At 31.0% G+C, this 15,436-nt stretch overlaps 2 pseudogenes across 1 annotated transcript; one reads left to right on the top strand and one right to left on the bottom strand.

Annotated features, from left to right (window-relative positions):
* Positions 1-986: 986 nt before the first annotated feature.
* Positions 987-3,152, bottom strand: LOC145073359 (formin-like protein 1; annotated as a pseudogene). Its single transcript, XR_013691328.1, has 4 exons — positions 2,615-3,152; positions 2,325-2,533; positions 1,998-2,242; positions 987-1,897 (listed from the first exon to the last, which is right to left on the bottom strand). The product of XR_013691328.1 is annotated as a formin-like protein 1 (transcript).
* Positions 3,153-4,079: 927 nt separating this feature from the next.
* On the top strand, positions 4,080-6,757 carry LOC145075941 (protein FAR1-RELATED SEQUENCE 5-like; annotated as a pseudogene).
* The last annotated feature ends 8,679 nt before the right edge of the window (positions 6,758-15,436 follow it).

Genomic DNA, 15,436 nt, shown 5'->3' on the forward strand with positions numbered 1-15,436 from the left:
AATTTTAGGGTATTTTGTGAAAAAAAAAACATAGTACAAGGGTATTTTGTGAAAAAACAAAAGTATTAGGGTATTTTGTGAAAAAAGTAAAGTATGTTGTCATTTTGGGCTAAATATGTAAATTTGCTGCAATTACGGGTTAAAAACAAAAGTATGCTGTCATTTTGGGCTACAAATGTAAATTTGCTGCAATTACGGGTTAAAAACGGAAGTATGCTGTCATTTTGGGTTAAAATTGTAAATTTGCTGCAAATACGGGTTAAAAACAAAAGTATGTTGTCATTTTGGGCTACAAATTTAAATTTCATGCAATTACGGGTTAAAAATGAAAGTATGTTGTCATTTTGGGTTAAAAATGTAAATTTGTTGCAATTACGGGTTAAACACGAAAGTATGTTGTCATTTTGGGTTAAAAATGTAACTTTGTTGGTATTTCAGCTCAATCCACAAAATACATGGTTTATATACTTTTTGTCAAAATATCCGTAAATCTGTTATTTCCATCCATAACACTTGTTAAGCATGCAAAATACCATCTATTATGATCAATAATCAAATACCATTCATGGATGTTTGGTTCATAAAAATTTGCATATATAAATACACAATGAGTAAAGTGACTTGAAATGACAAACAATTATTCTAAAAAATTGCTAACAAACCATTATTCTAAAAAATCATCATCTTTTTTCTCTTCAAGGTTCTCTCTTTGAAAATAGCTTATTTCACTTTACTTGAGACACCCCCCATGACATCTTCTATCTTTGCAAGAATAAAACACTCAACTTCTTTGCATTTGGTCTAATTGTTATTTTATGCCCAATATACTTCCTGTAAACAAACAAACAAATGAATACACAAGCAAATGGGAATCAATCGAGGCTTAATCCAGCTGATATCTTCTGGCTTTAAGTTTATCACAAAACCAAACGTGATGTTATGATATTTGTAGAATAAAATGGTGATCCATGTGCATAGTAAAGATAAATCAACAAAAATTTCCAAAAATACCACTAATGTTGGATAGCAAAAACAGATAAAAATTAAAAATTAAAAAAAAAAAAAGTAGAAGAAATTTGTTCAACCTGAGATAGAAAAACAAAAAAAAAAACAAAATTTTTTCATTAAAAAACTAGAAAAGACAAATTGCAAGAAATAGCAATGTAATTACTCTTTTAACCAATAAAAGCAATGTACATTACGTATATTGGTAATTAGAGTAAAGTACTGTCGCTTTCCATGAAATCCATCAAAAACTGGACCTCGGTTTACCAATACTGGCATTTTCTGAGTGGATTCCATGTTTATGGAACCAACTTCCTTGCAGACCCTATCAAGAACAGTCAAGAAATCCCTCACCACCATAAAGATTCTAAAAGGCTGAGCTTCAAATTTCACTGAGTTTCCATGGAAATACTCAGTGATTTCTTTGACTACAGAAAGTGACACCTCTTCCTCCTCTTCCTGGGCATGAATCTTGATGACCTCCTCTTGTGCTATCTTCAAGAATTTCTTTGCAATCCCGTTTGTTAGTCTCACCACATCCCCATTCAGAACCTCTGAATCCATTCCAGCAGCTTTCTTGACATTTGAAAGACCCGAACTCAAACTAGAAACAATTTGAAGACCAAGTTTCTGGCATTGATTGCCATCATGGTTAGCAGTTGTGTTTGAAAATTGGGCACCTTCAGTTCGAACTATCTCTTGAACAACAAAGTGCAAGAGGGTGGTTTTTCCATCAGCACCCTTTAACATCAATGAGTTTTAAGAGGGTATTGAGTTTGAATGCCTGAGCATCTCCACGGTTTGTGCCAATATTCATACGGTTTCCAGTTTTGAGCACAGCTTCTGGCAGTTTTAGGAACATCCTGCTGTTTTTAAGTTTTTCACAAGCAGCCTGATTTAGATTGAAACATTTGGGAGCTATTATAACACGAAATCATGAATATTGTCATTTACAATTGATGTTAAATAGAGCTATGGTGTTTAAAATTTACCTCTAGAGTTTGAAATGATTGTTTGAGGTATTCCACTTCTGAATCAAAATTGGAAACAAAGAGCATTGCACCAACTCTTCTAAATTCAAAAGGCACATCAAGAACAGCCTTGAGAAATTTCTCAGCTGGACCAAGTTTGAGAGGTGAATCGTCTTGATGTTCTTGAAGTTTACGTTCTTCATCTTTTGTTGGAGCCATCTTCATTAAACTTTCAAGGAGCTCGGTGCCCAGTGTATCTGCATTGCCTGTATAATCGCTGCATAATGTGATTGATACAGTGTCGTCTATAAATTATGGTGTGGTGTAAATGGAAATGAAGAAGCTCACCTTCTAAAAGTGCATCACAAACTTCCTCAGTTGTCATGCTAAGTGCCCTCAATGAGATTGCGATGTTCTGAGACTTCTTTGGATCAAGAACTTGGTTTTCATGGCTGATTGTTGAGGAAAGAATCTGGCGTTTCATTGTTGATTTTTCGTTTGAATTTGCATTAGGTGCTTTTATGATGAATAATGTCTCTATCATCTCTTCATTTAATCTGTTATCAATGGCCGCAAATCATAACATGAGAAGAACAGACAAAAACATATAAGGAGGAGAATATCGACAAGTTTCTTACTTAAAGGAGCTGGATTTGAGGTGATCCCACACCATTTCATGATCAGAGCTTGCTCTCACTTTATCCCAATGAAGAGGTTTTAATTTTGGTTTTGGGGTTTTCTCTTTTGTTTCAAGATTTTCTTGATTTATCGGCAACATTTCTGTAGCAGAAATCGTTGGTTGATGGCTAGATATAGGCACATGTCTTGCAGGTTTGATCAAAACCGGTGGATTCAGCCGAGTTGCTGGTGGTGGAGTTGTGGGAATTAGGGTTTCTCTGTGCTTCATCGGTGGCTGCGGTGGTAAATCAAAATTGAAGCGAAACCAGGTCTAAATATTAGCTAGGGGAGCTTAGATTCCACTTTCATTCGTGATCGTGGCGGATGCGAACGTCGGTGGGTAAAGGAAGGGAAGAAATTTTTGTTCTTGATGCATCAGTGTGTGATGAATGAATCGACGGTGACTGTTCTTTTGTAGGTGTAGCGAATGAATGGAGGAGGTGTAATACACGTTTCCGCTGAAGAGAGATAAGGGAGGAGGAAAAGGGGATAGGCGGTGGTGGGTAAAGTCAAACAAATATATATTATATATATATATATATATATATATATATATATATATATATATATATATATATATATATATATATATATATATATACCCTCAAAGATATATAATGTTCGGTACCCTTAACCACAAAACTACGTAGTTTTGAATAGATTTAATTTTCTGAAAAAAAAAACAATTTCCTTAAAAAGTTGTACGTAGTTTCCTCTGTATGATTCCTTGAACCGTAATTTCTTCCAAGATCAATCGCATAGGGCTAAATCAAAATCGACCTCATACAAATCGGTATTAGAAATCAGAATTAACCTAGCTATAATCAACGATCGCATAAGGCTACAGCAAAATCGTTTTTTGTCATTAGGAAATCAATTTTATTGAATCAGTTTTCTGTTGCGATTGCACTTACGTGTCCAAGCAGGTGCGTTAATTTTGAATTGAATATAACAAGAAATACACCTTCTTCAAATACTACAAATCATCTAATACGGCTACAATAAAATCGTTTTTTGTGATTCAGAATTCAATTTTATTGAATCGATTACCTGTTGCTGTTGAACTTACGTGTCCAAGCATGTGAATTAATTCTAAATTGAATACAACAGGAAATTGACATTCTTCAATGGTTCTATGCATGTATTTAATGTATACGTCCAACAAACCCTTATATAATACGTAGCAATTATCACTTGCAAGCAATCTAATTGTTCCAGCAACTCCAAATATACTATCCATGAACACTGAGATGATTTTTCAGGTTTTTTTGATTTTTTTTTTGGAGATTACTGTTATATAGTTTTTCCATTGTTGACTGTTATTGTGTTTTTTTTCCGTATAATGTTTCAATTTTATTGAATATAAAACAATTTGATGTTAATTTTTTGTTTGGAAACATGCATTGATGTCTTGTGTAGGCCATAATGAGTGAAACCGAAGCAACTAATCAAACTATAGAACCATATAGAACCGAAGATGTTGACACAAATGATTTTATGGAAGCAACATATGAATCTGAAGAACTTAACGATTTTGATGTGAACATTGAATTTGACAAAGACGAATATAATGTTGAAAAGATACTGGGAAAGGTTTTCGATACGCCTGACGAAGCATATACGTTTTATAACGATTATTCATTTTTACATGGTTTTGGTATACGTAAAGATGACACGGTTAAAAGCACAAAAACAAATGAGCCTTATCGGAAGTATTATGTATGCTGCAAAGAAGGTTTCAAACGGGTAGAAAAAAATGATTCAAGTGGAAATGAGAAAAAACGTCGGAGAGATGTAAGAACCGGATGTCAAGCAAAGCTTCGAATTACAAGGAAGGAGGATGGAAAATGGTTGGTGGACTTATTTAATGACACACATAATCACGAATTGACCATGACACCAACGAAGGTGATCAAGCATCGATCTCATAGCAATTTCCACCGTTAAATAGAAGGTAAATCTCTTATGGTGCAATTTGGTCAAGCAGGGTTGAAACCTTCTCAGATTAAAAAAGCTGTTAATACAATGAAATCCTCAAATGTAGCTGATGTTACTTCAAAACAATGTGCTGATGTCTTATCTGAGCATCGAAAACAATATAGAGGAAAGGAGTTCTATGGACTTATAAAACATTTTCAAGACAAATCATTAGTTGATAGTGACCAGTATTTTATAGTGGATTTGTCTGATGATGGATATCCTAGAAATATCTTTTGGGCTGATGGTAGATCAAGCATCGATCTCATAGCAATTTCCACCGTTAAATAGAAGGTAAATCTCTTATGGTGCAATTTGGTCAAGCAGGGTTGAAACCTTCTCAGATTAAAAAAGTTGTTAATACAATGAAATCCTCAAATGTAGTTGATGTTACTTCAAAACAATGTGCTGATGTCTTATCTGAGCATCGAAAACAATATAGAGGAAAGGAGTTCTATGGACTTATAAAACATTTTCAAGACAAATCATTAGTTGATAGTGACCAGTATTTTGTAGTGGATTTGTCTGATGATGGATATCCTAGAAATATCTTTGGGGCTGATGGTAGATCAAGAGATGCATATACAAAATTCAGAGATGTCGTAGTGTTTGATGTTACTTATATGACTAACAAATTCAAGATGCCTTTTTCTCCCTTTACTGGGGTGAATCATCATGGTCAGTCTATACTTTTTGGTGGGGCATTGCTTGAAAACGAAAAAGAAGAGACATTTGAATGGTTATTTGAACATTTCCTCAAATGTATGTTTGGAAAGTATCCGAAGGCAATTATTACCGATCAAGACAAAGCTATGGGCAATGCAATAAAAAAAGTTTTTCCAAAGACTCAACATCGCTTTTGTTCATGGCATATCATGAAGCACGAAACTGAACACCTTCGATCGTATATATTCCCGTTATAGTGATTTTCAAGAAACATACAGACAATGGGTAAATAGTGACACCATTGAACAATTTGAAGCAACATGGGAAGATATGTGTAGTAAGTATGAACTAGAAAGCAATTGTTGGATTAGTGACATGTATAACCAACGTATACATTGGGCTAAACCCTTCTTGAAGGATATTTTCTTTGCTGGTATGACCACAACTAGACGAAGTGAGAGTATTAATTCATTTTTGATGGATTTGTTAACTCGAGGACCATGTTGAATGAATTCGTTGTACAATATGACAAAGCATTTGAGTCACGAAGAGCCGCCAATGAAGATGAAGACTTCAAGACTATGAACTCGCGACCGGTTCTTTCTTCAGTGCATCCAATCGAAGCAAAAGCAGGTCAATGTTATACTAGAAAGATGTTTGATACTTTCAAAAAAGAATGGACCAAAACTATTACCAATTTGACTCACGAGACTCTAAGAAAAACTACTGAAGAAAGCACATATAGAGTTGGGCAACTGGACGTTAATAAAAAATATTGGCGCATAGTTACCTTTCGTTCTTTGGATCAAGTCAGCGTCACATGTTTGTGTGCTATGTATGAGACAAATGGCATTTTATGCAAGCATAGCCTATATATGATGAAGAAGAAGCACGTTCAAGAACTCCCGAGTCACTATATTTTACCGCGATGGACCCTTGATGCTAGGTACAAACTGGGTAGTGTTAGTATCGGACTTGGAGAAATGAATAATGAAAATGGAGTTAGTGACTACACACTATGGTGTGTCCGTTCAAATTTTAGTAAACTAATTGAACAAGCAAGAGACTCCCCTTCGGAGATACAAAAACTCAATACGTTATTGATAAGTCTTTTAGATGATCAAGCAAATCGAAAAAAATCTATGTCTTTGGAGAATGCATCTCAAAGTTCTTGTATGAGAGTTTCACAAGTAGATATGATTCCACAATTATCTGTTTGTGATCCTCTTGGTCCAACTACTACAAAAGGGCGTCCTAAAATTGCTAATAGAATCAAGTCTTCTTCAGAAGCCCCCAAAAAACGAACATGTTCTTACTGTCAAGGATTGGGTCATTACGTTACTAGTTGTTCAAAAAAAAGGTTCTTATTATATTAATTTAATTTTCATGATTTACAACTCTAATAATTATATTAACAATTTTTTTTTTCATGGATCAGGCAGATGAATCGTTGCAAGTGAAAAAAATGATGAGACGTGTTGTTTATGTGAGCAAAAGAATAATCTAGATGGTTGTTGACACGAATAATGTATGAATAATCTTGCAGTTATTGATGTTTCTTAACAATTTTTAATGTTTTTGAATGAAAATTGTTGATTGTTTTATGATTTGTGTTTAAAATTGAAATTGCGCCACCGTTATGTGTTTCAAACTAAAGTACGATGATATTTTGTGAAAAAAAAAAACAAAAGTGTTATGCTATTTTGTGAAAAAAGAAAGTATGAGGCTATTTTTTGAAAAAAAAAAGGAAATTTGAGGCTAATTTTTTGAAAAGAAGAAAATATAAGGCTATTTTGTGAAAAAAAAATAAAGTATGAGGCTACTTTGTGAAAAAAAAACAAAAATTTGAGGATATTTTGTATAAAGAGGAAATATGAGGGTATTTTGTGAAAAAAACAAAAAACTTGAGGCTATTTTGTGAAAAAACAGAAATTTGAGGATATTTTGTATAAAGAGGAAATATGAGGGTATTTTGTGAAAAAAAACAAAAACTTGAGGCTATTTTGTGAAAAAACAGAAATTTGAGGCTATTTTGTGAAAAAAGAAAGTATTAGGCTAGTTTGTGAAAAAAAACTAAAATTTGTGACTATTTTGTGAAAAAGGGAAGTACGAGGCCATTATGTGAAAAAACGAAAATTTGAGGCCATTATGTGAAAAAAATGAAATTTGAGGGTATTTTGTGAAAAAAAAAAGTATGAGGCCATTATGTGAAAAAACTGAAATTTGAGACAATTTTGTGAAAAAAGAAAGTATGAGGCCAGTATGTGAAAAAAACGAAAATTTGAGGCCATTATGTGAAAAAACTGAAATTTGAGACTATTATGTGAAAAAAAGAAAGTATGAGGCTAGTTGATGTTCAAAATGAAGTTTTCTACAATTTCGAGTTAAAAATGAAAGTATGCTAACATTTTTGGGTTCAAAACAAAACTTTTTTACAATTTTGGGTTAAAAATGAAAGTATGGTGCCATTTTTGATTCAAAACGAAAATTTTCTGCAATTTTGGGTTAAAAATGAAAACAAGTTGTCATTTTGGTTAGTGTTGTGTTAATCTACACATAAGTATGATGATTTTTAACATTGTTGGACAATTTTGCCCCTGTCCCAAAGACGGTAATCCTCAAGAACTTAAGGATACGAAATTTCAAGTCACATTAAACAATAAGACCAAAAATGAGTTGCTATTTCGACTTACACCAAAAAAATAATACTTTTGTTCTATACATTTTCTATCAACATATACATGGTCTATTCACTATACAAGAACCCAAAATTTTTATAGAGTTCTTAAAATTCTTCCAATTCTTCAAGTATTCCTACCAATTCTCCAGCAAAGTATCTCAATAACACCTGGATGAGCTATCCGACATCAAAAAGTACACCCTGTTCCTCTATTATTTTACCCAACTTCAATGCTGTAACCATAGTTTGACCATAATACCCTTACACTTTAAAATAAAAATTATTGACAAATGTTCCAAGTCTTTCATCTTTCAAATGTTCCAACTTCAATGTTGTAACCATAGTTTAACAAATGTTCCAACTTCAATGTTGTAACCATAGTTTTACCCAAGAAGGAAGTTTTTCCAAAGATACCCCTCTTTCTTGGTAGGTACTCGCGTTGCAAAAGAATTCACACAATGTTTGTAAAACATAAGCATATATGCATACAAATTGTTGAAAAAGGTTTGTATAACTCAAGACATTAACACTTCCAGCTGGTGCACCAAGTCCTTTCGACAAGCATACTGAAACATAATCAACAACTTTTACTAGCATTTGAACAGGGACACTAAGAGCCTGAAAAAAAAATCTTGAAAATTAATGGATGGAAAATGAAGAAGAAGGTTGAAAAGGGTTTTTTTTTTTAACTCACAACAGATGTATCAAAGATATGAGCCCCATTTATATGAAGCTTTAAGTTATTCTTTTTTGCAAGCTATCCAACCTGGCCTATGGTTTCATGAGAAAAACAGTGTGTATCATTGAGTAATCTCTTTTAGGCATTTTGTCACACACCTATAGTGCATTAGAAAAACGAAAGGGTAATTCATACTTAGCATTGGAATAACCTTATTCCAATAAACACATCCAAATCACATCATAAATATTTGCTTGAACTAGAAAAGGAATAACCTGAAACTGAGAGGAAGTAAACTATGTCATCGCTTAGCAGCCTTGCTGCGACGGACTGCGGACTGCGACGGGGGGCTGCCTGCCTCGTGTTGCTGGGCAAGTCTGAATCTCGGCGTAATATGACTATAATACGACTGGCATAGTAGAAGGCGAACATGGAAAGACTTTGTGTGTAAACCACCAGGGGTGCACTACACAGTATGTGAATGTCTACCGGAAGAGACAAAGGTATCTTTGGGTTCGACAAACGATTTTATCAGTGAAATAAATTATTTTGTTTTTTAAGTAAACAAATATCAAAACTACGTAGTTTTGTGGCTAAGGTACCTAACCTTATATACCCTTGAGGGTATATTCACTTTTCCCATATATATATATATATATATATATATATATATATATATATATATATATATATATATGTCTCATGTCATATGAAATATAATTTAAAACATTCAATGATTTGGCGATGATTATAATGTTCTTAGACGATGAAGTATCTCAAAGTACATATAGGTATCACAATACCTCTTTTACTTCGTTGTATGATTTATAAAAAAAAAAAAAAAAAAAAAAAAAAAAACCTTGACATAATTAGAAATGGAAAAATTATGGGAGAATTTTATATATGTTCTTAAGCATCAAAATAGCATATTTACCCAACTTAATTTCTAATATCATATTTACCCTTCATAAAATTTCTAAATATCATATTTACCATTCTCAAAATTTCAAAATATCATATATGTCATTTTTAAACATCAAAATATCATATATGTCCTTAAATATCAAAATATCGCATATACACTTTTTAAATATCAAAATATCAATGGTAATATCTAAAATATTCTTCATCTACAACATAATCAACAAAAAAATAATCAATCAAAATATACATTCCATAGAGAAGGTTGAAGATGAATATTTTAATTTATCAAGAGGACAACATTCCAACAATTTAAAAGTTCACATTCCATTATTATAGACGTAAGGATAATATCGTTAAATTTTTTTAATTATTATAATAATTATAAGGTATAAAAAATGATTATAAAATATTAAAAACATTATAAAAAAGGATTTGTGCAAATATGATATTTTGAAGGTTTATGATGGGTAAATCTGATATTAAGAAATTAAGTTGGGCAAATATGATATTTTGAGGTTTAAAATGAACATATATGAAATTCTTACAATTATGAATTGTGTTTTTTAGGTATAACCGTATAGGTACTCTTTTACTTCCTTACATTATTAAAAGAAAAGAAAAATAACTCAAAGTGGCTTTCATGAAATTGATACAATTTAATACTTTATTCATGGTTATTTAGATGATTTTTTTTAACAACTAAAAGATTTTATAAACAACTAGCAAGAACTAGCAAGAAGTTAGAAAAACAAATTACAATTTAACTGGATAGTTTACAATTTAGTTTTAAAAAGGCAAGACATTATATATATATATATATATATATATATATATATATATATATATATATATATATATATATATATATATATAATATTAGTCAACTCTAGAAAATTTTGTTTTGTAAATTAAAATTTGTGAACTATTAATTATTAAGAAAAAAATATAGGCAAAATTGCAAAAATGGTTCACGTAGGTTGTCATTTTATATGGCTAGTGCCTCGGATTTATGGATTTTACGGATTCACAAGCCCTAGGCCCTACTTAGTAGACTGACAATGACAAAGGCTTGCGAAACTAAGTAGGACCTTCTGAATTGAATCTTAAGTAGTCTATCAGTGGTGCAAAGTTAATTGTCCATTTTCAGTGGGGTGGGTAAGGTTATACTTTAGAAAGTCAGCGAACAACGGTTCTTCTATGTAGGTATATCGTTCCCCTTGACTCTCCTAACGTTGAGTTAAGTGATTTCGTAACCTTTTCGTAGCATAGTACAATGAAGGCTACGCACCGACACTCTCTTTTCTATTAGCCTAAGTGTCTTCGCATCAAAATCGCAAATTGTCATTTTCAATAGGTTTTTTTGTGGTTTTGGTCTATTTTCCAATTGAAAAAACTAAATTGCACTCCTCATTTATTTTTAGATTTTTTTATTTAGTTTAATGTTTTATTAAATATAAATATATGACCACACCTAACCTGATACCCAGACGATCGGATTAAATGACCAAATACAACCAACAAGACCCAAAAAAAAAAAAAAAAAAAAAAAAAACTCCAAAATTGAATTCTTAATTAATAATCGAAAAAACGGCCACATAAACAATGAAAACAAAACTTTCCATTTGATTAGTATAACATCCTCAATAACCCTTTTGCCACTAGTGATGATCATTAACCCTTTTGTCACTAGTGATGATCATTAGGTCCGTTAAGACCATTACACAATTAAGACTGTGTATTTAAAATACATATAAAGACACCTACATATCTTTTATATATATATATATATATATATATATATATATATATATATATATATATGTGTGTGTGTGTGTGTGTGTTTAGGTTCTATGAAATATAAAAAACCCTAAAAATCATAAAAATGCATAAAAAATACTTAGAGATCACAAAACTTTTTTTGATTTTTTTTTTAAAAATTCGTACCTTTTATTACAAATTTGCTGAATATTTTTTTGAAAAAAAAACAATTTAAAAAAAAATTCGATTTTTTATTTTTTTTCAGCGATGTTATAAGAAATCTGCGATTTTTTCATATATAAACTCAAAAAAAAGTTTTGTGATCTCTAAGTATTTTTTTATGTATTTTTAAGGTTTTTTTTTTTCTATATAACCTTCCCTATATATATATATATATATATATATATATATATATACACACACACACACACATAGTGTTAGGTTCATGTGAGACCACTATATTTTCTGAGATGGAAAGACGTAATCTTAGTCACTCGTTTTGTAAAACAAAAAAATTAAAATAAAAAATAATTGAAATTTTTTTGATTTTTTTTAAATATTATTTTCCTCATTTATATTTTCCAAAAAAATAATGTTCTTTTGAAATATCTGTGAAATATTCTAGAAGAATATTAGAATATTCTAACATTCTAACAATCTAGTGAATAATAAAATATTTCACGTATTTAAAAAACGGTAATTTTTATTTTTATTTTTAGTTTTTTTAGGTAAATAAAATGACAAAAATAATAATTAAAAAAAGAATTTTCGGATTTTTCATTTTATTTTTCATTTTAAAATTATTTTTAGATTGCGTCTCACGGTCTCACAAAATTAAAATGATCTCAAATTAACCAAACACACACACACACACACACACACACATATATATATATATATATATATATATATATATATATATATATATATATATAGGTGTTATGAACAATATTTTTTTTAATTACCATTTTAAGTTTTCATAACAAATATATTTTTTTAAAAATACCAATTTAATTGTAAGTGATATAAATGAACTATTTTTTTTATATCAACTATTAAAATTCCCAATATGTTAATTGTCATCGTACAATGAGTGAGATGACAAATGAGCAACAAGCTGTGCCGTTAAGCCTTTTTGAATGGTAAAACTTATTTTTTTAAAGACTGTATCCGAAGATGTAGGGGATATAACATTACTATGCATGATTCATTGTACTCTTTTAAGGAGCTCTATCGCATCCGGTGCGAGGAAACCAAACGTATCAAATGCAAATGGTATGAACTATTATATATAAAAAGAAATAAATTAGTCAATAATATATGATGATGTTTTTTGGTCATTTTATATGAATTAGCCAAATTTTCAAATACTAAAAAACAATTTATCAACTTATTGCGTTTTGATACATCATAAACTAATCCAAACATTTAAATTTGCAAAAATAGGAAAAAAAATATTAATTACTTTGTAAAAAATAGCAAAAATTAGCAAATTACACAAAATAACCATCGAAATCGCAGGTAATTAGCCTCGTTGGCTATTTCCTCGTCTGCTATTTCCTCATCTCATTTGCAAACATACAACCCGTTAATGCATGTCTTCTGCATCAACAACTTGTACATCTTTAGTTGATAGCCTCATCTACTATTTCTTACAAGCCATCTATGATTTCTTTCATTGGATTATAAATATACTTTTTTTTTTAAAACTCTCATTTTTCTAGTTTCAAAGATGGAAAAACTCTCTATTGTATTAGTGTTTTGTTTCTCTGTCATTGAAATTTAGAATGTGTGTTGAATAAGTTAATTTAGTGTTCCAAATTTGTATCTCTTATTTCTTTTTATTTTTTATTATTAGAGTTTAATTTCACATTTGATGTAAAGATGCGTGATTTTCTCAAGTTATTTTTACAATAAGAAGTAACTAATTTTTAGAATAACTATCAACTTATATTGATAATAATAGCCAAGAACAAGACCCAACTACAAACTAATGGTAACTTCAACTTTCTATTTTCGGTTTCAAATTGTTAACTCGAATTAGCCGAGTTAGATATTATCAAAGAAAAATGAGAGATTCAAAGAGTTTCCCCAACTTTGAAACTAGAAAAATGAGAGTTAAAAAAAGGTATTTATAGTCCAAGGAAAGAAATCGCAGATGGCTTAGAAGAAATAGTAGATGACGCTATCAACCGAGAATGTACAAGTTGTTGATGCAAAAGACGTGCACTGGTGGGTTGTACGTTCGTAGAAGAGATGAGGAAATAGCAGATGAGGCTAATCACCTGTGATTTCGATGGTTATTTTGTGTAATTTTCTATTTTTGTTTTTTTTTTTACAAAGAATTAGTATTTTTGGCTAATTTTGCAAATTTCTCTTTATTAATTCCGTTTTGGCACCAAATAAGTTAATAAATACTTTTTAAAATAAACATAAGTTGTTTTAAATAAGCAATACCAAATACATATTCTCCCTTTGACCTCATTTCCGCCCAATATGGATTTTTTTTGTAGTTCATATTACATAATTAAAAGCTTCGAGAGAAGTTGCTAGTACAAAACTAGCTTCAGGTGAAGTGTTTGGCGAAGTTGTTAAATAGTGATTCTAGGCGAAGCTACGGACTACATACGAAGCCAGAAGCGCAACCGGGAAGTAGATCATCGGGCGAAGTTATGAAGAGTCATTGGAAACTTGGTACAAAAGCCAAGCATAAAAGCATACCTAAATTCTAAACTTCATTTTGGCCTAGTAACTTGTGGACCAAGTCTTCCATCATAGGTCAACTTATGTCATTGATGTCATAGATCTACAAGCCCCGGTTTAGAAGTAAGTAATTAGGTCAAATGTTGAATATAAATTAATCTCCTAATATGGTTGTAATCTTAATGCCAAAAAGTATGTGTATCATTGATTATTAAAAAAATCTCTTTCTAGTTTACATGTGGACATCGCTTGATTACTTTGTCAAGTGAACCACGTTAAACCCTTGTGTTCTTATTGTTCACCACATATTTGTTCTTGTGTTTATAACTGTTTATCGGAGTTCTTAATCATAACAATAATGACTGATCTATTGGTGGCTATCATTTTCGATGTTTTTTTTTTCTACTGCATGTCATTCCCAAACCTTGTAATAATGACTCTTGAAGAGTCATATTTTTATACACAGAACATTTTGGCCTATTTGTGTAGATTGTACTAGGAAGGAACAATGTCAAATCGATGAGAGTGAAAAATATTTCAAGTTTCTTAAGGATGAAGTTGAAGAGTGATAACTCTTCAATGGGTCGGAGAAAGATGATGAGAAAAGTCTAGTCATGTGCTAAGGTGCATTTTTAAGCATATTGAAAAATATCTTATATTTAACCCGAACATAATCTTTTATAACATTATCAAACAACTCTAACATCGCCTTCAATAATTCATCAAGATATTGTCACATGTTTGTTGGATTAGTGTCTAAGTCCATAACTATTTTGGTATGTACTTGACCCGATTATGAGCATGGTCCTTTTGGGTTATCTTCACCATAGCATTATGTAGGATGAATTAAGGAGAGAAAGGTTTAAATATGATTTATTAATATATTATGAGAATAATATATTAAAAGAGAAATCATATTGTTTAATTAATATTAGTCAATAATTAATTGATAATTAATTTTGTGGCTAAAAGAGATTAATTAAACTTAGGGGACTGAAGTTGTAATTATAAGATAATTATAATTGGGCTATAGATCACCTAATAATATATAGGTTGGAAGAATTCTATGGGAAGCCCATTAGAAATCGTCCAAGGGATATGTTAAAGGAGTCCATGGGCTGCTTAGGGCTTAAGCAGCCAGATTAGGGTTTCTTAGTTGAAAACCCTAATAGCCTACATGTATATAAAGGGCCCTTATGCCCCAAAAACGTGGCTAAGAGTTCCTTTAGCAAGGAATTGATTGTTATTGCAATATAACAATTAAAGGTAATTACTAAACCCTTATTTAAGTTCTTATTTGATAGATCTAGGGTTTATAGCTTTAGATATTCAATTGCATGTTCATTAGACAAACTAGATCCAAAAGCTATTAGGGTTTGGATGTACACCATAATA

The sequence above is a fragment of the Lactuca serriola genome, chromosome 9, assembly GCF_051521515.1.
Source record: "Lactuca serriola cultivar US96UC23 chromosome 9, Lser_US96UC23_V15, whole genome shotgun sequence".
In the NCBI taxonomy this organism is placed as follows: Eukaryota; Viridiplantae; Streptophyta; class Magnoliopsida; order Asterales; family Asteraceae; genus Lactuca; species Lactuca serriola.